We start from the raw sequence: 23585 nt of genomic DNA, 5'->3' as shown, positions 1-23585 counted from the left end.
CATTCTTTATATACTGTTTGCTGTGAATGATGCAGTAATACAATATTTCTTTGGTTTACTATATTGGAAGGTGATAAGGAATTAGTTAAGATCTTTCCTTCTAAAAGATGATTATTTAGGAACCGATGTTGTGGAGTATCAGGTAAAGCCATTGCCTTCAATGCCGGCAGCTCATATGGGTGCCGGTTTGTGTCCTAGTTGCTCCATTTATGATTCAGCTCCCTGCTAAAAGCCTGGGAAAGGCAACAGAATATAACCCAGGTGCTTCTGGCCCTGAAACCCACCTGGGAGACTCAGTAGAAGCATCTGGCTCTTGACAATTGTCTGACCCATCCAAGACTGTTGCAGCCATCTGGGGAGTGAACCAGAGGATGCAAGATATTCTCTCTCTCTCACTCTCAGTCTCCCCACTCCCCAACTCTGAGTTTTTAATAAATCTTAAAAAGCAGAGTGAGAGAAAGGAGAAAAACACATACACACACACATACACATACACACACACGGGGTGAGGAATGGAGGAAGAGAGAGTGGGAGTGAGAACAAGAGAGAGAGAAAGGGCAAAATCTTCTGTCTATTGCTCATTACTCAAAAGGACACAACAGTCAGGACTGGGACATACCTAAGGAAGGGACCTGAAAAATCCTTCTGGTCCTGCCATGTGGATTTGTGGATTGTGGGGCCCAGGTACCTACTGCCTCCTCAGGTGCATCAGCAGGGAGCTAGATCAGAAGCAAAGCAGCAGGGACTGGATCAGCAATACCAGCCAAAGTTTTAACTATTTTCTTTTGGCTCTTCATAACAAAATAATAACCAAATCTCAGATTAAATAAGCAATCTGAAGATTCTCCATTGACAAAAATATTTATTTCTACTTCAAATTCTGAGGCTGGCAAAATAACCAGAAAATGATAACATAATCCCACAATAACTTCTGTGAGACTGAATTAGGCCAAACTCCTATATTGTCAATTTCAGATCTCCACATTCAAAATATGAGTGGAACTTAACTTCATTTTGCATATCCAGTATCTAATATTTTCTGGAAATTTTAGATATTTCTTTCTAACACTGCACAAATACTCTAGTACATAACCTATGATCTATTTCAAAATTTTGTGCCCTGAGCTCTGAGGGGTCTTATATACAATATTCTATTGTTATTATCTTGAAATGGTGATAATTTTACCTTTGTACTTATATTTCAGATGTGAAAAAATGGCAGTCCAATAGAGTATACATATAATTAGAGTAGATATGCATAATAGACCTGTCCTCCACTCTGCCTTCTCTTTGTTCATATAGTTTCTACAAAGCCCAATAAGCATAAAATTCTGGTGAATCTGCTGTGCACAGGAGATTTATGAAATTCAAAACCAGTACGAGGTGTGTGTACTGTGATTTCAACTGAGAAGCTGGGTCATTGACAACCAGTCACACTTTACTTCAAAGAAAAAGTTACTTCAAACACAAAAAGTTATGTAATGGAATCATAATAAATACAAATAATAAAGGAATGCTATTGCTTTTTCTCACTTGTGTCATTACCTTATAAACTCATTATCCAAATTCTGATGAAAATGCACACAAGGATAAGGATAAGGCAATCATATTTCTTTTTGCTTAGTCAATCCGTCCTTATTCATAAGTAAGCCTAAGGTAGAAAGTGTTGGTAGAAAGTACACATATCAGGAAGTGAAATAAACATGCAACATTTTCAATCTTATGATCAAAACAAAATACATATTCAAGTGAAAGATACAAAAGGAATTGTAAATTTTGTCATTTTGAAAGTAAGTTCAATGTCTTATGTTTTCAATTAAAATTAGCATTGCAAAATATAAAGATGAAAATTAAAATGTACTAGGAATTAGTATTGTAGCAGGTTAAGCTGCTGCATGGGACATTCACAACCCAGATGGGAGTAAAGGGTTCAAGTCCTAGCTACTCCACTTCTAATTCAGATTCTTGGTACTGTGCCTGGGAGGCTGTGAATGATGGCTGGGGTTCTTTCACCCTTGTGGGAGACTAGATGGAGTTCTTGGCTATTGTGAGCATTTGAGGAATGAATCATAGGATGAAACATATCTCTTTCTCTCCCTCTCTGCTTCTCTCTCTGTTGCTCTGCTTTTCAAATAGATTTTTTTTAAAAATTCTTTATTTATATTTTAATTTTCTCATTTTAAAATTGTAGAATGGAATGAATTAAATGACAAGCAAAAAATGACAAGTTGAAATGAGAGACTGTGGAAAGAGTATTCTTTGTATTTTAATATTTTTAGAGGTACTGTTTTCTGCCTTTTGAACAATGGGACTCACATTTTCATTTTGCCTGAGTCCTTCAAACAGAACTTTCATTTTTTTTTTAAATTTTATTTAATGAATATAAATTTCCAAAGTACAGAATATTGATTACAATGGCTCCCCCCCATAACGTCCCTCCCACCCGCAACCCTCCCCTTTCCCACTCCCTCTCCCCTTCCATTCACATCATGATTCATTTTTGATTCTCTTTATATACAGATCAGTTTAGCATACATTAAGTAAAGATTTCAACAGTTTGCTCCCACACAGAAACATAAAGTGAAAAATACTGTTTGAGTACTAGTTATAGCATTAAATCTCAATGTACAGCACACTAAGGACAAAGATCCTGCATGAGGAGTAAGTGCACAGTGACTCCTGTTGTTGACTTAACAAATTGACACCCTTGTTTATGGCTTCAGTAATCACCCTAGGCTCTTGTCATGAGTTTCCAAGGCTATGGAAGCCCCCTGAGTTCACTGACTCTGATCATATTTAGACAAGGCCATGGTCAAAGTGGAAGTTCTCTCCTCCCTTCAGAGAAAGGTACCTCCTTCTTTGATGACATGTTTTTCCACTGGGATATCACTCACGGAGATATTTCATTTAGGTTTTTTGTTTTCCCAGAGAGTCTTGCCTTTCCATGCCTGAAATACTCTCATGGGCATTTCAGCTGGATTTGCATGCCTTAAGGGCTGATTCTGAGGCCAGAGTGCTGTTTAGGACATCTGCCATTCTATGGGTCTGCTGTGTATCTCACTTCCCATGTTGGATCGTTCTCTCCCTTTTTCATTCTATCAGCTAGTATTTGCAGACACTATTCTTGTTTATGTCATCCCTTAGTTCTTATTCCTATCATTATGATAAATTGTGAACAGAAATTGATCACTGGGACTAGTGAGATGGCATTGGTAAATGCCACCTTGATGGGATTGATTTGAAATCCCCTGGTATGTTTCTAACTCTACCGTTTGAGGTAAGTCAGCTTGAGCATGTCCCGAATTGCACATCTCTTCCCTCTCTTATTCCCACTCTTATATTTAACAGTGATCACTTTTCAGTTAAGCTTCAGCACTTAAGAAGAATTGTGTATTGATTACAGTATTCAACCAAAAGTATTAAGTAAAACAAACAAAAAAATACTAAGAGGGATAACATATCAACTTGCTCATCAACAGTCAGGGTGAGGGCTGATCAAGTCACCGTTTCTCTTAGTGTTCATTTTACTTTAACAGGTTTCGTTTTTGGTGCTCAGTTAGTTGTCACCTATCAGGGAGAACAAGTGGTATTTGTCGCTTTGGGATTGGCTTATATCACTCAGCATAATGTTTTCCAAATTGATAACAGGGATCACTTTTCAGTTAAAATTTAAACATGTAAGAATAATTGTGTGTTAATTACAGAGTTCAACCAATGGTACTAGAACAACAAAATACTATAATGGATAAAGTATTACATTGTACATCAACCGTCAGGACAAGAGCTGATCAAGTCACTGTTTCTCATAGTGTCCATTTCAATTCAACAAGTTTCCCCTTTGGTGCTCAGTTAGTTGTCGCCCATCAGGGAGAACATATGATATTTGTCCCTTTGGGATTGGCTTAATTCACTCAGCATGATGTATTCCAAATTCCTCCATCTTGTTGCAAATGACCAGCTTTCATTGTTCTTGACTGCTGTATAGTATTCGATAGAGTACGTGTCCCATAATTTCTTTATCCAGTCTACTGTTGATGGGCATTTAGGTTGATTCCAGGTCTTAGCTATGGTGAATTGAGCTGCAATAAGCATTAGTGTGCAGACTGCTTTTTTGTTTGCCAATTTCATTTCCTTTGGGTAAATTCCAAGCAGTGGGATGGCTGGGTTGAATGGTAGGGTTATCTTCAGGTTTCTGAGGAATCTCCAGACTGACTTCCATAGTGGCTTAACCAATTTGCATTCCCATCAACAGTGGGTTAGTGTCCCTTTTTCCCCACATAATTCTCAGCATCTATTGCTGGTAGATTTCTGAATGTGAGCCATTCTAACGGGGGTGAGGTGAAACCTCATTGTGGTTTTGATTTGCATTTCCCTGATTGCTAGTGATCTTGAACATTTTTTCATGTGTCTGTTGGCCATTTGGATTTCCTCTTTTGAAAAATGTCTATTGAGATCCTTGGCCCATCTCTAACGTGGGTTGTTTGTTTTGATGTTTTGGAGTTTCTTGATTTCTTTGTAGATTCTGGTTATCAACCCTTTATCAGTTGCATAGTTTGTAAATATATTTCCCATTCTGTCGGTTGTCTCTTCACTTTCCTGACTGTTTCTTTTGCAGTACAGAAACTTCTCAATTTGATGCAATCCCAACTGTTAATTTTGGCTTTGACTGCCTGTGCTTCTGGGGTCTTTTGCAAGAAGTCATTGCCGGTACCTATATCTTGCAGTGTTTTTCCAATGCTCTCTAATAATTTGATGGTGTCAGGTTGTAGATTTAAGTCTTTAATCCATGTTGAGTGAATTTTTGTGTAAGGTGAAAGGTAGGGGTCTTGCTTAATGATTCTGCATGTGAAAATCCAATTTTCCCAGCACCATTTATGGAATAGACTGTCCTTACTCCAGGGATTGGTTTTGGACCCTTGATCAAATATAAGTTGGCTGTAGATGTTTGGAATGATTTCTGGTGTTTCAATTCTGTTCCATTGGTCTATCCATCTGTTTCTGTACCAGTACCATGCTGTTTTGATTAGAACTGCCCTGTAGTATATCCTGAAATCTGGTATTGTGATGCCTCAGGCTTTGTTTCTGTTGTGCAAGATTGCTTTAGCTATTCAAGGTCTCCTGTGTCTCCATATAAATTTCAGCACCATTTTTTCTAGACCTAGAAGAAGGTCTTCGGTATCTTGATTGGTATTGCATTGAATCTATAAATTGCTTTTGGGAGAATGGACATTTTGATGATATTGATTCTTCCAATCCATGAGAATGGAAGTTTTCATTTCTTGGTATCCTCTTCTATTTCTTTCTTTAAGGTTTTGTAATTTTCATTGTAGAGATCCTTAACATCCTTGGTTAAGTTTATTCCAAGTTATCTGGATGTTTTTGTAGCTATTCTGAATGGGATTGATCTTAGAAGTTCTTCCTCAGCTGTGGCATTGCCTGTATATACAAAGGCTGTTGTTTTTGTGCATTTATTTTATACCCTGCTACTTTGCCAAAATCTTCTATGAGTTCCAATTGTCTCGTAGAAGAGTTCTTTGGGTCCCCTAAATAAAGAATCATATCATCTTCAAAGAAGGATAGTTTGAGTTCTTCCTTCTCAATTTGTATCCCTTTAATTTCTTTTTCTTGCCTAATAGCTCTGGCTAGAACTTCCAGAACTATATTGAATAGCAGTGGTGAGAGTGGACATCCCTGTCTGGTACCAGATGTCAATAGAAATGCTTCCAACTTTTCCCCATTCAATAGGATGTTGGCCGTGGGTTTTTCATAGATTGCTTTGATTGTATTTAGGAATGTTCCTTCCATACCCAATTTGCTTAGAGTTTTCATCATGAAAGGGTGTTGTATTTTATCAAATGCTTTCTCTGCGTCTATTGAGATAATCATATGGTTTTTCTTCTGCAGTCTGTTAATATGGTGTATCACATTGATTGTTTTGCGCACATTGAACCATCCCTGCATACCAGGGTTAAATCCCACTTGGTCTGGGTGGATGATCTCTCTGATGTCTTGTTGCATTCTATTGGCGAGAATTTTATTGAGCATTTTTGCGTCTATGTTCATCAGGGATATTGGTCTGTAATTCTCTTTCAATGCTGCATCTTTTTCCGGCTTAGGAATTATGGTGATGCTGGCTTCATAGAAAGAATTTGGGAGGACTCCCTATTTTTCGATTGTTCTGAATAGTTTGAGAAGAATTGGAGTCAGTTCTTCTTTAAATGTCTTGTAGAATTCAGCAGTGAATCCATCCGATCCTGGGCTTTTCTTTGTTGGGAGGGCCTTTATTACTGTTTCAATTTCTGTCTCAGTTATGGGTCTGTTTAGGTTTTCTATTTCTTCCTGGTTCAATTTAGGTAGGTTGCATGTGTCCAGGAATCTATCCATTTCTGATAGGTTTCCCTGTTTGCTGGCATACAAGTCCTTGTAGTAATTTCTGATGATTCTTTTTATTTCTGTGGTGTCTGTTGTTACGTTTCCTTTTTCATCTCTGATTTTATTGATTTGGGTCTTTTCTCTTCTTTTTTTAGTTAGTTGGGCCAGCCAATGGGGTGTCAATTTTGTTTATTTTTTCAAAAAACCAGCTCCTCGTTTGGCTGATTTTTTGTAATGTTTTTCTTGATTCAATCCTGTTGATTTCTTCTCTGATTTTAATTATTTCTCTTCTCCTACTAGATTTGGGTCTGGTTTGCTGTAGGTTTTCTAGATCCTTGAGGTGACTTGAAAGCTCATCTATTTGGTGCCTTTTCAATTTCTTAATGTAGCCACCTATTGATATAAACTTTCCTCTTAACACTGCTTTTGCTGCATCCCATAAGTTTTGGTATGTTTTGTTGTTATCCTCATTTACTTCCAGAAAGTTTTTGATTTCTCTTTTGGTTTCTTCTATGTCCCAGTGTTCATTCAGGAGCATGTTGTTCAGTCTCCACGTGTTTGCATACTCTCTAGGGATTCCTGAGTTGCTAATTTCCAACTTCATTCCACTGTGTTCTGAGAAGCTGCATGGTATGATTCTTTTTAATTTACTGAGACTTGCTTTATGGTCTAGTATGTGGTCAATCCTAGAGAAGGTTCCATGTACTGCTGAGAAGGATGTAAAATCTTTAAATGTTGGATTGAAAGTTCTGTATATATCTGTTAGATCCATTTGGGCTATAGCGTCATTTAAATCTACTGTATCCTTGTTGAACTTCTGTCCTGTTGATCTGTCTATTTCTGAGAGTGGAGTATTGAAGTCCCCCAGTACTATTGTATTGGAATCTAAGTCTCCCTTTAAGTCCCTTAACAAATCTTTTAAATAAACTGGTGCCCTGTAATTAGGTGCATATACATTGATAATTGTTATATCTTCCTGTTGAATTGATGCCTTAATCATTATATAGTGCCCCTCTTTGTCTCTCTTAACAGTTTTTGTGGTAAAGTTTATGTTGTCCAATATTAAGATGGCTATGCCCACTCTTTTTTTCATTTCTGTTTGCATGGTATATCTTTTTCCAGCCTTTCACTTTCATTCTGTATGGATCTTTGTTGGAAAGATGTGTTTCTTGTAAGCAGCAAATAGATGGGTTTTGTTCCTTAAGCCAATCAGCCAATATGTATCTTTTAAATGGACAGTTCAGGCCATTCTTGTTCAATGTGACTAATGATAAGTGGTATCTTTGCCCTGCCATTTGCCAAAGATAAGTTCTAATATATACTTTGAATTCCCTGTGATCTTTTGCTGTGAGATTTCCTTCCTTTACCTTCTTTCATATTGATGACTGGGTTTCTGTGTTTCTGTGTGCAACACATCTTTAAGCATCTTTTGCAGGGCTGGACAAGTGGTGACAAATTCTTTCAATTTCTGTTTGCTATCAAAGGTCTTTATTTCACCTTCATTCACAAATGAGAGCTTAGCAGGATATAAGTATAGACATGTGTCAAAACATCACATGGGTTCCCATAAATATGCATACTTTTTGTATTTTTGCTAAAACTTTTGTAAAATTTAAAAGTTGAGGATTTTATATTGGAAACCTCCTTGATTATTGGGGCAAGAATGGAAATTGGGTAGATAATTTATTTTTGAAAATATTTATTTATTTTATTTACTTGAAAGGTAGAGAAAGATAGGATAAGTTCTCATTTACTGGTTTCACTCACTAAATACTGTTTACAGCTGGATCAAGACAGATGCTGAAGACAGGCGGCTAGGACTCAAATGAAGTCTCCCATGTGAGTAGGAGATACTCAGGTACATAAGACATCACAACTACCTCCCAGGGTGTGCATTGGCAAGAGGCTGAAATCAGGAATGGAGATGACCTATGCATCCAGGCACTCAATTGGATGTGGGTATCCCTGTGGCATTTTAACCACTAGGACAAATGCCTGCCCTGAAAAAATATTTTATTGCATTAGAATATACATATTTGTGAACATATCTTTTTCAAAGAAAAATTAAAAATCACAATATATTTGTTAAATATTAAGTAATTTATTTCTAACTTTGACAGTTCTATTTGACTATAAATTTGTACTATAAATGGCACAAATACACTAATATGAGGTGTAATTTTAGGACATATATGGGAACTCTATGTACTACTACTTCACAATTTTTATTTTGTGTGTTTAAAACTCTACTGTTATACAATGCTAAAAATAAAAATTATTTTTGCACCAAAAAGTCTCATATTTTTTTCTGATGAATATGAATTCAAAAGGTATAAAGCTATAACCTTTGGTGAATAGAAGATTCAAAAAAAAGAATTTTAACACTTTTAAACTGCTTTAAATTATTATTTAAAGTGACGTGACCCAAGAGTAATTATAGATCTTGGTAATAAATCAAAATATATAATGATTAGATTTAATTAAATGAGTTTTCCATGTTATTCTTAGTTTATTTCCATTCACGATTATTGAGGCTACTTCACACTGTTTTTTCTGTACATAAGACAATATTTTCTCACTGAACTAAGCTGTACTTCTTTTTCCATGCACTAAGATTGGAAAAAAATAATATTAATAAGTGATGATAGTAGGAAACAAGGAAAGACAACACCAGCTCAGATACTGATACATTAGATTAAACATTCCCACCTTCCCATGCCACTCAATAACCTGTTCTTGAACTTCTGCCACTTAGGATTTAGTGTAGATATACTGGGACTCACTTTGACTCTATCCTCCAGAAAGCATTTCCTTTACTCACATTTACTATTTGATTGTTGATATGAAAGACGATCTATCCCTATCATCTCCATTTCATCCCTTTTCTCAGCACACACATGTTTTTGGCATAAAAACAATTCTGTCACAATGCCAACATTTTTGCTAGAATCATATAAATAATTCATTATAACAGTCTTTTGAATTAAGTACTTCAAAGATGCCCATTTTACATAGATGGGACATGTGACCTTGAAAGAACCTGAATAATTTGCCCAAGTTTACAGGAAACAGGAAGATCTGTCTGAAAACAAAGTTCAAGAAAAGATGGATAGTTAATTTATTTTTTAAGTGTTCTTGATTCTTCCTTGAGGATAATGTATGATTTTACAACTTTCTTACACATCTGCCAATTTATGTGCTCAACATGCTATTCCATGTTTTATTGCTGTTGGTAAGAATAACAAGGGATAAGATCTCGGTAAGTGAAAACTCACTGGGATTTTCAGTTTGTCTCTTAAAAATCAAAAAGTACAAAGGTTACCAATTTCCTTTTCTATCATAGTTCATACTGATGATGTTTACGCTAGCCTTGCCTAATCCTGAATTTATAGTAATGTAGAACACTGTAATCTCCTTTTGATTCACCTTTCAAATTGAATAGAAAAAATAATGGTGATGCAAACCACGTAATATAATTTTAAAAATAAGACTCTTCAGAAACTAACATGCAAAAGCTATTTTTTTAGTAATCTGAGCAGCTTTAGCTATTGACTTAAAGATCTTTAACCAATAATTAGCATACTAGCATTGATAAATGCCATTAAGTTATCTGAGATGAACCACTGAAAAGTCACTCATCATTGCTTCTAAAAATATTTAAACATAAAATAAGTCATAATGGAGAAGCAATGAATTTCATGTATCAAAGAAGAGAAATGTATAAGAACTTGACTGTGGTCACTGTGAATATAAGTACACGTATGAAATTTTTCCCTGAGTTTATATCCTAATGGTTTCTAGGAGCAATGACACTTTAGCAGCAATGTGTACCTCTACTAACCAGAATTTGGTGTCTAATTATCATTCACATCTTAAGCATGTTAAGGCTACTAGAATGAATGTTTAATTCTAGTTCTGGAGGAGGGAAATTGCAACATATGTCTGAAACATACTATTCTACCAAAAATATAGAAATAAATGGAGCCATGACTAAAGGACAAAGAATCCAGTTTAAAGTGGGATGCTCAGACAAAAGATGACTTGAATTGAGAAGCCTGTAGAAGAAAGATTGATATTGCTATAAATTCATTTCATTTGTAAAAATCATTAGTTTACAATGATATTCTCAATAGCAAAGGCAATAATTAAAACACTATTCAGCACTACTTTAACTGTAATACCAAGTATTTACCCTTAAGATTGATAAAGGGAAGAAATGAAGCACAGAACTTAGTGTAGGAAATGAATACTTCTTTTTTGAATGAAAGATCTTTTTAAAAGAAGACTGATGAATTTAGAAATAATAATAGAATTATAAAATTATCATTTTTGATCCCCAGTGAAAACAATTCAAACAGCTCTCATCGCTGAAGATAAAACCACCTGCTAAAAGATGAGGACATAACATATATTCACATCATACAAAGTAATTCTCCGTAGATTACTTATTGTCCACATAGATGGACATCATCACCCCATTTCAGTGATAATTCATACTATCATTCAACCATATATTATATGTTATCTGACCGGATTTCATTGTTTTTTACTGCTGTATAGTATTCTATAGAGTACGTGTCCCATAATTTCTTTTTTTAAAGCAATTTGTTATTATTTTAATTAGTATTATTTTTCATTTTCTATTTATAATTTTCTTTTTTTTTCATTTTCGATTCTCTTTATATACAGAAGATCAGTTTAGGATACATTAAGTAAAGATTTCAACAGTTTGCTCCCACACAAACATAAAGTGAAAAATAATAGATGATTTTTTAAATGATGATGAAATCAGATCAGACCTATTGTCATGTTTAATCCCAGTGAGAGTCAAGTTGGTGTCCCATAATTTCTTTATCCAGTCTACTGTTGATGGGCATTTAGGTTGATTCCAGGTCTTAGCTTGTGAATTGAGCTGCAATAAGCATTAGTGTGCAGACTGCTTTTTTGTTTGCCAATTTTATTTCCTTTGGGTAAATTCCAAGCAGTGGGATGGCTGGGTTGAATGGTAGGGTTATATTCAGGTTTCTGAGGAATCTCCAGACTGACTTCCATAGTGGCTTAACCAGTTTGCATTCCCACAAACAGTGAGTTAGTGTTTGTTTTGCCCCACGTCCTCTCCAGCATCTGTTGTTGGTAGATTTCTGAATGTGAGCCATTCTAATGGGGGTGAGGTGAAACCTCATTATGGTTTTGATTTGCATTTCCCTGATTGCTAGTGATCCTGAACATTTTTTCATGTGTCTATTTCCCATTTGGATTTCCTCTTTTGAAAAATGTCTATTGAGGTCCTTGGCCCATCTCTTAAGTGGGTTGTTTGTTTTGATGTTGTGGAGTTTCTTGATCTCTTTGTAGATTCTGATTATTAATCCTATATCTGTTGCATAGTTTGCAAATATTTTTCCCATTCTGTCGGTTGTCTCTTCACTTTCCTGACTGTTTCTTTTGCAGTACAGAAACTTCTCAATTTGATGCAATCCCAACTGTTAATTTTGGCTTTGACTGCCTGTGCTTCTGGGGTCTTTTGCAAAAAGTTTTGTGAGTGCCAATATCCTGCAGGATTTCTCCAATGTTCTCTAATATTTTGATGGTGTTGCTCATAGATTTAGGTCTTTAATCCATGTTGAGTGAATTTTTGTGTAAGGTGAAAGGTAGGGGTCTTGCTTCATGCTTCTGCACGTGGAAATCCAATTTTCCCAGCACCATTTATTGAATAGACTGACCTTGCTCCAGGGATTGGTTTTGGATCCTTGATCAAATATGAGTTGGCTGTAGATGTTTGGAATGATTTCTGGTGTTTCAATTCTGTTCCATTGGTCTATCCATCTGTTTCTGTACCAGTACCATGCTGTTTTGATTAGAACTGCCCTGTAGTATATCCTGAAATCTGGTATTGTGATGCCTCAGGCTTTGTTTCTGTTGTGCAAGATTGCTTTAGCTATTCGAGGTCTCCTGTCCCTCCATATGAGTTTCACCTTCATTTTTTCTAAATCTGAGAAGAATGTCTTTGGTATTTTGATTAGTGTCTCATTGAATCTATAAATTGCTTTTGCAAGAATGGACATTTTGATGATATTGATTCTTCCAATCCATGAGCATGGAAGATTTTTCCATTTCTTGGTATCCTCTTCTATTTATTTCTTTAAGATTTTGTAACTCTCATTGTAGAGATCTTTAACATCCTTGGTTAAGTTTATTCCAAGTTATCTGGCTGTTTTTGTGGCTATTGTGAATGGGATTGATCTTAGAAGTTCTTCCTCAGCCATGGTATTGCCTGTGTATACAAAGGCTGTTGATTTTTATGCATTGATTTTATATCTTGCTACTTTGCCAAACTATTCTGAGTTCCAATCATCTCTTAGTAGAGTTCTTTGGGTCCCCTAAATAAAGAATCATATCATCTTCAAAGAAGGATAGTTTGAGTTCTTCCTTCTCAATTTGTATCCCTTTAATTTCTTTTTCTTGCCTAATAGCTCTGGCTAGAACTTCCAGAACTATATTGAATAGCAGTGGTGAGAGTGGGCATCCCTGTCTGGTACCAGATGTCAATGGAAATGCTTCCAACTTTTCCCCATTCAATAGGATGTTGGCCGTGGGTTTTTCATAGATTGCTTTGATTGTATTTAGGAATGTTCCTTCCATACCCAATTTGCTTAGAGTTTTCATCATGAAAGGGTGTTGTATTTTATCGAATGCTTTCTCTGCATCTATTGAGATAATCATAAGATTTTTCTTCTGCAGTTTGTTTATATGGTGTATCACATTGATTGTTTTGTGCACATTGAACCATTCCTGCATACCAGGGATAAATCCCACTTGGTCTGGGTGGATGATCTCTCTGATGTCTTGTTGCATTCTATTGGTGAGAATTTTATTGAGCATTTTTGCGTCTATGTTCATCAGGGATATTGGTCTGTAATTCTCTTTCAATGCTGCATCTTTTTCCGGCTTAGGAATTATGGTGATGCTGGCTTCATAGAAAGAATTTGGGAGGACTCCCTCTTTTTTGATTGTTCTGAATAGTTTGAGAAGAATTGGAGTCAGTTCTTCTTTAAATGTCTTGTAGAATTCAGCAGTGAATCCATCCGATCCTGGGCTTTTCTTTGTTGGGAGGGCCTTTATTACTGTTTCAATTTCTGTCTCAGTTATGGGTCTGTTTAGGTTTTCTATTTCTTCCTGGTTCAATTTAGGTAGGTTGCATGTGTCCAGGAATCTATCCATTTCTGATAGGTTTCCCTGTTTGCTGGCATACAAGTCCTTGTAGTAATTTCTGATGATTCTTTTTATTTCTGTGGTGTCTGTTGTTACGTTTCCTTTTTCATCTCTGATTTTATTGATTTGGGTCTTTTCTCTTCTTTTTTTAGTTAGTTGGGCCAGCCAATGGGGTGTCAATTTTGTTTATTTTTTCAAAAAACCAGCTCCTCGTTGGCTGATTTTTTGTAATTTTTTTTTGGATTCAATCCTGTTGATTTCTTCTCTGATTTTAATTATTTCTCTTCTACTAGATTTGGGTCTGGTTTGCTGTAGATTTTCTAGATCCTTGAGATGAATTGAAAGCTCCTTTATTTGGTGCCTTTTCAATTTCTTAATGTAGCCACCTATTGATATAAACTTTCCTTTTAACACTGTTTTTGCTGCGTCCCATAAGTTTTGATGTGTTTTTTTGTTATCCTCATTTACTTCCAGAAAGTTTTTGATTTCTCTTTTGGTTTCTTCTATGTCCCAGTGTTCATTCAGGAGCATGTTGTTCAGTCTCCACGTGTTTGCATACTCTCTAGGGATTCCTGAGTTGCTAATTTCCAACTTCATTCCACTGTGTTCTGAGAACCTGCATGGTATGATTCTAATTCTTTTGAATTTGCTGAGACTTGCTTTATGGTCTAGTATGTGGTCAATCCTAGAGAAGGTTCCATGTACTGCTGAGAAGGATGTAAAATCTTTAAATGTTGGATTGAAAGTTCTGTATATATCTGTTAGATCCATTTGGGCTATAGTGTCGATTAAATCTGTTGTTTCCTTGTTGATCTTCTGTCCTGTTGATCTGTCTATTTCTTAGAGTGGAGTATTGAAGTCCCCCAGTACTATTGTATTGGAATCCAAGTCTCCCTTTAAGTCCCTTAACATATCTTTTAAATAAACAGGTACCCTGTAATTAGATGCATATATGTTTATCATAGTTACAACTTCCCATTGAATTGATGCCTTAATCATTATATAGTGCCCCTCTTTGTTCTCCTAACAGTTTCTGTGTTAAAGTTTCTTTTGTCTGATATTAATATGGCTACACCTGCTTTTTTTTTTGGTTTCTGTTGGCATGGAATATCTTTTTCCAGCCTTTCACTTTCAGTCTGCATGCATCTTTTGTTGGAAAGATGTGTTTCTCATAGGGTAGGCAGCAAATAGATGGGTTTTGTTCCTTAATCCATTCAGGCAGTCTGTGCCTTTTAACTGGAGAGTTCAGTCCATTAAAGTTCAATGTGACTATTGATAAGTAGTGACTTTGCCCTGCCATTTTCCCAAAGATATTTCCAATATATGTTTTGAACTTCCTATGATCTTTTACTGGGAGGTTTTCTTCCTTTACCTTCTTTCCTATTGATGGCCGTGTTTCTGTGTTTCTGTGTGTAGCACATCTTTAAGCGTTTTTTTGCAGGGCTGGACAAGTGGCAACAAATTCTTTCAATTTCTGTTGGCTATTAAAGGTCTTTATTCCACCTTCATTCACAAATGAGAGCTTTGCAGGTTATAAAATTCTGGGCTGGCAGTTTTTCTCTCTTAGCACCTGGGCTATGTCTTGCCATTCCCTCCTAGACTGTAGGGTTTCTGATGAGAAGTCAGCTGTGAGTCTAATTGGAGATCCTCTGAGAGTAATCTGATGTTTCTCTCTTGCACATTTTAGAATCTTTTCTTTAAAGAAAAGATGTTTCTTTAAACTCACTGTGGTGAGTTTAATTACAACGTGTTGTGGTGAAGATCTTTTGGGCATGTTTATTAGAAGTTCTATGAGCTTCCTGTACTAGGATGTCTCTGTCCTTCTCCAAACCTGAGACATTCTCTGCTAGTATCTCACTAAAAAGGCCTTCTAATCCTTTATCCCTCTCCATGCCTTCAGGAACTCCTAGAACCTGAATGTTGGTTTTTGTTAATAGTATCCTGTAGATTCCCAACAATACTTTTTAAATTTCTAATTTCCTCTTCTTTTCTTTGGTTTGGCTGTATACTTTCCTGTTCTCTATCTTCTAAGTCCGATATTCTCTCTTCTGCTTCACTCATTCGTTTTTAAGGCTCTCAAATGTGTTTGTCATTTGATATATTGAATTCTTCATTTCATTATGATTTCTCTTCGCTATCACAGTTTCATGTTCTACTAGCTGCTTCATTTCATTTTGATTCCTTCTTAATATTTCATTTTTGCAAGAGATTTTCTATCCTGTCAAGTAAGGATTTCTGTAGTTCAAGAATTTGTTTTTGAGAACTTCTTAATGTTGTTATCAATTTTTTGAGATCCGTTTCTTGCATTTCTTCAATATCATCATCTTCATAATCTTGAATTGGGGTGCTTGTTCATTTGGGGGCATCATAGTGTCTTCCTTGTTCTTATTTCCTTGGTTTCTGCATTTGTTGCCTGGCATTGTGGCAACAATGATTTCTTCACTGTGTTGCTTTTACTCGTTATACTATGACTCTACATGAAGTGGACTGTCTGCTTTTGATGCATCCCTAGAGGTGGTGATGGGTGTGGCCAGAAAGTTCTGTTTGGTTCTTCAGGGTTAAGGGTGTGCCAAAGGTGACTCACCCAGGTTGTTCTCTCTCTCTCTCTCTCTCTCTCTCTCTCTCTCTCTCTCTCTTTAACTCAGAAGGGAAGTAATTCCACACAGCTGAGTGGAATTGAGGGTAGTCAATGTATGAAATCTGGCCCTTGTGTGTATAATATTCATCTGCTCTGCCCCAAGGACCACAAAAAGGATCTATGCAGCCCTCAGTGTGATCTCAAATTTCTCTGCAGTCTCCCACTGGGTTGCCAAGGTTACTGAGTTTGTGTACTCTGTGAGTTCTCTCACCCACCCTCCGATTTTCGCAATCTCAGTTCATTAGCTCCACATCTTCACTAGGTCCTAACCTCCTGTTATTTCTCCCCACCAGAGTCAGGTTTTTCTGCTTGGCTGATGGTGGGTGCCGCTTTATGCATGTCCAAAATGGTGCCTGCTCTTTGTCTTGCTTGCCTTTGTAAGGTGAGTGGAGAGAGGGGCTCATGTCCATGCCAGTCCCTTTTATTTATTTATTTTTTCTCTCCTCTAGTTAGCCTGGTGAACTTTCCCCAGTGGGACAAAAAGCCTCATTCCTTCCAGGCTCTTTCTGCCGTTTCCCTACCATTGTTTAGGGCTACTGAGGTTTTGCCTCACCTCCCCTTCCAGTGCTGGTGCGTAGACTCCGCGGCTGGGCTCCCGAGCCATGCGTGTCCTTGCTTTACCAGTAGGTCCTCCATGTCTCATCCACTAGATCCGGAAGTTTCCTCTGCAATTTTTTTTCCCGAGCCTTTCCCTGAAACTACAGTAACTGCACTTTTATTAAACTATCTTTTACCGGACTATCAGTGCACGCCCTCACTATTCCATCATCTTGGCTCTGCCCCCCGGCATGCTTTACATACATATTACAGAAAGCAAAATCCTCAATGTAGCATAGTTTGCACTAAGTCAACTTGCCAATTATTTTCATCTCAATTTCAATTGGATTATGGTATAAATATAAATATAAACACAAATATATTCTGATGTCAAGCTTATCTCAAATTGTACTAATAAAACCAAATTTGTGAAAATGAGACCCTAAAGATGAACCAAGAAAAGTTGCAGATTCAGCTAAGTTATCTCACTCCTTATTTAACTACTCAGATAAAGCAAGTGTTCCTGTAAACATGCTAATATTCTGCTTCAAAATGTAATGGTATAATGCTTGCAATTTTTTCTGTCTTTCTGAATTAGCATGGAATATTCTATCAAAATAATACTGTGTGACTTTGAAAGAACTTTGAAGAAGTAATTTTATGACTGAGAAAAGAATATTCTGAAATGGATAGAACATGGCCTTTAAGCAGAGCTACTGAAATTCCTGTTCTTTCACTGATTGCCTAAGGATGATTCTTTTCCTATAAAGAGAAAGGATTTGTATGGCACAACAGCAAGAATGCCACATCTGTCTTGGATGTACACTGTGAGAGGGGAAAGAATGCCAAATGAGAAACGGCACAAATACAGGGTGCTATAAAGAAGGTAACTAAAGAAAAATCCAGTATCCAGTGTGAGTGGCAGCTACTTGGACCATCTTCCACTGTTTTTCCCAGGCCATTAGCAGGTATTGGAAGTGGAGCAGCTAGGACTGGAACCAATGCCTATATGGGCTTCCTGGATCATAGATTTTACTCGTTATGCCACAATGCTGGCTCCAGGGGAAAAAATCTTCTTATGAAACAATCCTTCCACAACTAGCTTTAATGCCATATTCATATAGAATTCAAAACTTTCTATAACATGTTTCCTAAGAACAATGTTTTCTTTTTTCTCGAATTATTAACAAAATCTGGACTCCAGGCTTTCTCTCCACCTTTAATTACCTTTATGTTAGTTATATCATATAGGTTAGTTACCCGGAACTGAATACATACAGGTTGCATTTTGAAAACCTTGACATATGCTCTGAGGCATATAAAAATGAATTCTGGCACGATACCAAAGCCAGTAGTTCCAGATTCTGAGCTGTTTAGATGAACTATTTAGATTAATGTATTATTCTTCTCTCAGAAATGTTTGATAGCTTAGAAAATATTTTCAATTTGTTTTTTATTCTCTTCTCTATTCTCTAACACTATCTTCACCCTGTCTGATACCTGAAATATGGGAACTGTTCCTTAGGGGATCTGACAAACTTAAAGGTAAATATATAATTATAACCAGTGTAAAAGGCAGATTCTCTAAATTGTCATAGACTGATTTTTTAATGTCAGAGCTGAGACACTAGCAGTTCTGTAGAATTTTCAGATTTAAGTGTTAAGAGTGTTGACATTTTCAGGCACATGGCAACATTTTTATTCATCCATTTTGATAATTATAGATTTGTATAAAAATTCATATACATTCCTTGTGAGGTCAATAGATAAATAGCTGCTTCTGGCTTCTGTTTTATTGTTAATAATGATAGATTTATCTTCTAATGTTGATTTTTATAAAAGGATGCATTTAGATAGTATTCATTTGTATTGGTGAAAATAATTTGTACTGTCAACTTGAATATCATGTTGATTTTAACAGTAGTAAAAAAAAAAAGTAGAAAGCCATTTCTTTGTTACAACTCTTTACTCTTTATGCTTTTGATAGTGGGAGAGTGACTGGAATTGATCCAAAAGTAGTACCGTGTACAAGATGTTGATTTAAGACTAACTCTAGGGTGCCTGAATATGATATAGCCACAAAAACTTAAGCAGCTCTGTAATATGAGAAGAACAGAGAAAGGACTATGTTTCCTGGCATCAGTGAAGAGGAAAAAAAATGAAGACTGTGGGACAAGATGAGAGGAAACAGAGACAGTACTGCAGCCAGACTTTTGACACAGCCAGCTGGTAGCTGTGAGCCATCATCTTATTGTGACAAAGTAGGAAGAAACTGTCATGCACCCCAACGCTCCCAGTTCAGCTGAGAGGAAATTCTACAGTCACCTATTTACTTTTATTTAAGACTGAAGAGCAGAGTGGGGGCTGAGAAACTGCCAGACTTAGAGCAAGGGAGCCAACTTGCTTCCTCCCCAACCCCAGCTCCCACAGAGTCATGCATCAAAAAGTCATGCAGCAGGCCTCTGGTCTGCCCCTACCAGCAGAATAGTCAGAGACAGAGCAACCCATGGGGCAAAGAACAGATGCCCTGGGTCCTGCAACTGTGGAATTTTGGAGGCATTAGCCTCAGAATTATCCTCTTGCACTCCACATGATACAAGTGGATTCACCTTTGCTTATGGGGGCAAACATATACCTTGTAATTACTCTGGAGGACTGCAATAAGTTTCAGTTCACAGCCCCTAGTCAAAGAACTAGGGCCATTGGTATTATAAGCCACAGTACCACTTGAACTCCCCTTGAAGGATCTGATGAAGGGTCCATCCATATCACACAGTCCTAGAGTCATATCAGTTGGTGCTATAAGCCCCAGTTCTACTCAGGCTTGACAGTAGGACCAGGGGAAAGCGACCTTGCCCCCCACTACACCAAGAATAAGGCCCTGGCTAATACATTCTCCAGGAAGACTAAAAATGAACTCTCTGTGGACCACAGATACAAACCCAAGGAGACCCTTATTCATTTAAAGCCACATTCCTATCCCTACAAACAGCAGTCAATTAGACCACTATGTCACTTATAGATACAACTTACATTGATTAAGACAAAAGAAATCTGGGCTGTCTCTGTGGCATAGCGAGTAAAGCCACTGCCTGCAGTGCCAGCATCCCATATGGACACCAGTTCCAGTCCTGGATGCTCCACTTCTGATCTGGCTGTCTGCTATGGCCTAAGAAAGCAGTAGAAAATGGCCCAAGTCCTTGGGCCTCTACACCCACATGGATAATCCGGAGGAAGCTCCTGGCTCCAACAGATGGAGACCTCTCTCTGAGTCTCCTTCTCTCTCTCTCTATATATATATATATAACTCTGACTTTCAAATAAATAAACAAATATTAAAAAAAAAAAGAAATCACTCAAAGGCTACACTGTTGGGCAAACCTAGAACCAAAGCCAAATCAACAAGTTGATTACTACCTTGCATTCCAGCTAAGCAATTAAGTTTTACAATAAAATCATTCCATAAAGAAAGGACATGTATCCAAGATGGGCAGACATCAAAGTAGGGACACAGGAGACATGAAAGAGAAAGGTAGCATGAAACCTTCAAAAATACAATAATCCTACAGAATTAGATCCTGAGCTGAAAGAAATCCATGAAATGATAGATGCAGAATTCAAAATAATGATTTTAAGGAAACTCAATGAGATGCAAGAGAATACAGGTAGACGGAATAAAGAAATGAGGAAATCTAACAGGGGTGAGGTGGAACCTCATTGTGGTTTTGATTTGCATTTCCCTGATTGCTAGTGATCTTGAACATTTTTTCATGTGTCTGTTGGCCATTTGGATTTCCTCTTTTGAAAAATGTCTATTGAGGTCCTTGGCCCATCTCTTAAGTGGGTTGTTTGTTTTGATCTTGTGGAGTTTCTTGATTTCTTTGTAGATTATGGTTATCAACCCTTTATCAGTTGCATAGTTTGCAAAAATATTTTCCCATTCTGTCGGTTGTCTCTTCACTTTCCTGACTGTTTCTTTTGCAGTACAGAAACTTCTCAATTTGATGCAATCCCAATAGTTGATTTTGGCTTTGACTGCCTGTGCTTCTGGGGTCTTTTGCAAGAAGTCATTGCCGGTACCTATATCTTGCAGGTTTTTTCCAATGCTCTCTAATAATTTGATGGTGTCAGGTTGTAGATTTAAGTCTTTAATCCATGTTGAGTGAATTTTTGTGTAAGGTGAAAGGTAGGGGTCTTGCTTCATGATTCTGCACGTGGAAATCCAATTTTCCCAGCACCATTTATTGAATAGACTGTCCTTACTCCAGGGATTGGTTTCGGATCCTTGATCAAATATGAGTTGGCTGTAGATGTTTGGATTGATTTCTGGTGTTTCTATTCTGTTCCATTGGTCTATCCATCTGTTTCTGTACCAGTACCATGCTGTTTTGATTACAACTGCCCTGTAGTATGTCCTGAAATCTGGTATTGTGATGCCTCCGGCTTTGTTTTTGTTGTACAAGATTGCTTTAGCTATTCAAGGTCTCCTGTGTCTCCATATAAATTACAGCACCATTTTTTCTAGACCTAGAAGAAGGTCTTCGGTATCTTGATTGGTATTGCATTGAATCTATAAATTGCTTTTGGGAGAATGGACATTTTGATGATGTTGATTCTTCCAATCCATGAGCATGGAAGATTTTTCCATTTCTTGGTATCCTCTTCTATTTCTTTCTTTAAGGTTTTGTAATTTTCATCGTAGAGGTCTTTAACATCCTTGGTTAAGTTAATTCCAAGGTATTTGATTGTTTTTGTAGCTATTGTGAATGGGATTGATCTTAGAAGTTCTTCCTCAGCCATGGCATTGTCTGTGTATACAAAGGCTGTTGATTTTTATGCATTGATTTTATACCCTGCTACTTTGCCAAACTCTTCTCTGAGTTCCAATAGTCTCTTAGTAGAGTTCTTTGGGTCCCCTAAATAAAGAATCATATCATCTGCAAGGAGGGATAGTTTGATTCTTCCTTCCCAATTTGTATCCCTTTAATTTCTTTTTCTTGCCTAATAGCTCTGGCTAGAACCTCCAGAACTATATTGAATAGCAGTGGTGAGAGTGGACATCCCTGTCTGGTACCAGACGTCAATGGAAATGCTTCCAACTTTTCCCCATTCAATAGGATGTTGGCCGTGGGTTTTTCATAGATTGCTTTGATTGTATTGAGGAATGTTCCTTCCAAACCCAGTTTGCTTAGAGTTTTCATCATGAACGGGTGTTGTATTTTATCAAATGCTTTCTCGGCATCTATTGAGATAATCATATGGTTTTTCTTCTGCAGTCTGTTAATATGGTGTATCACATTGATTGTTTTGCGCACATTGAACCATCCCTGCATACCAGGGTTAAATCCCACTTGGTCTGGGTGGATGATCTCTCTGATGTCTTGTTGCATTCTATTGGCGAGAATTTTATTGAGCATTTTTGCGTCTATGTTCATCAGGGATATTGGTCTGTAATTCTCTTTCAATGCTGCATCTTTTTCCAGCTTAGGAATTATGGTGATGCTGGCTTCATAGAAAGAATTTGGGAGGACTCCCTATTTTTCGATTGTTCTGAATAGTTTGAGAAGAATTGGAGTCAGTTCTTCTTTAAATGTCTGGTAGATTTCAGCTGTGAATCCATCTGGTCCTGGGCTTTTCTTTGTTGGGAGGGCCTTTATGACTGTTTCAATTTCTGTCTCAGTTATGGGTCTGTTTAGGTTTTCTATGTCTTCCTGGTTCAATTTAGGTAGGTTGCATGTGTCCAGGAATCTATCCACTTCTGATAGGTTTCCCTGTTTGCTGGCATACAAGTCCTTGTAGTAATTTCTGATGATTCTTTTTATTTCTGTGGTGTCTGTTGTTACGTTTCCTTTTTCATCTCTGATTTTATTGATTTGGGTCTTTTCTCTTCTTTTTTTAGTTAGTTGGGCCAATGGGGTGTCAATTTTGTTTTTTTTTCAAAAAACCAGCTCCTCGTTTGGCTGATTTTTTGTAATGTTTTTCTTGATTCAATCCTGTTGATTTCTTCTCTGATTTTAATTATTTCTCTTCTCCTACTAGATTTGGGTCTGGTTTGCTGTAGGTTTTCTAGATCCTTGAGGTGACTTGAAAGCTCATCTATTTGGTGCCTTTCAAATTTCTTGAGGTAGGCACCTATTGATATAAACTTTCCTCTTAACACTGCTTTAGCTGCGTCCCATAAGTTTTGGTATGGCTCACATTCAGAAATCTACCAACAATAGACGCTGGAGAGGATGTGGGGAAAAAGGGACACTAACCCACTGTTGGTGGGAATGCAAACTGGTTAAGCCAATATGGAAATCAGTCTGGAGATTCCTCAGAAACCTGAATATAGCCCTACCGTTCGACCAAGACATCCCACTCCTTGGAATTTACCCAAAGGAAATAAAATTGGGAAACAAAAAAGCGGTTTGCACACTAATGCTTATTGCAGCTCAATTCACAAGCTAAGACCTGGAATCAACCTAAATGCCCATCAACAGTAGACTGGATAAAGAAATTATGGGACATGTCTCTATAGAATACTATCAGCAGTCAAAAAAATGAAACCCAGTCATTTGCAACAAGATGGAGGAATTAGAAAACATCATGCTGAGTGAATTAAGCCAGTCCCAAAGGGACAAATATCATATGTTCTCCCTGATTGGCGACAACTAACTGAGCAACAAAGGGGAAACTTGTTGAAGTGAAATGGACACTTTGAGAAACAGTGACTTGATCAGCTCTTGTGCTAACTGTTGATGTACAATGTAATACTTTATCCATTATAGTATTTTTTTTGTTCTAGTACCATTGGTTGAACTCTGTAATTAACACACAAATTTTCGTA

The sequence above is a fragment of the Oryctolagus cuniculus genome, chromosome 3 (assembly GCF_964237555.1).
Source record: "Oryctolagus cuniculus chromosome 3, mOryCun1.1, whole genome shotgun sequence".
Lineage (NCBI taxonomy): Eukaryota > Metazoa > Chordata > Mammalia > Lagomorpha > Leporidae > Oryctolagus > Oryctolagus cuniculus.
The sequence above is the reverse complement of the archived record's forward strand: the minus strand, read 5'-3'. Positions refer to the sequence as shown.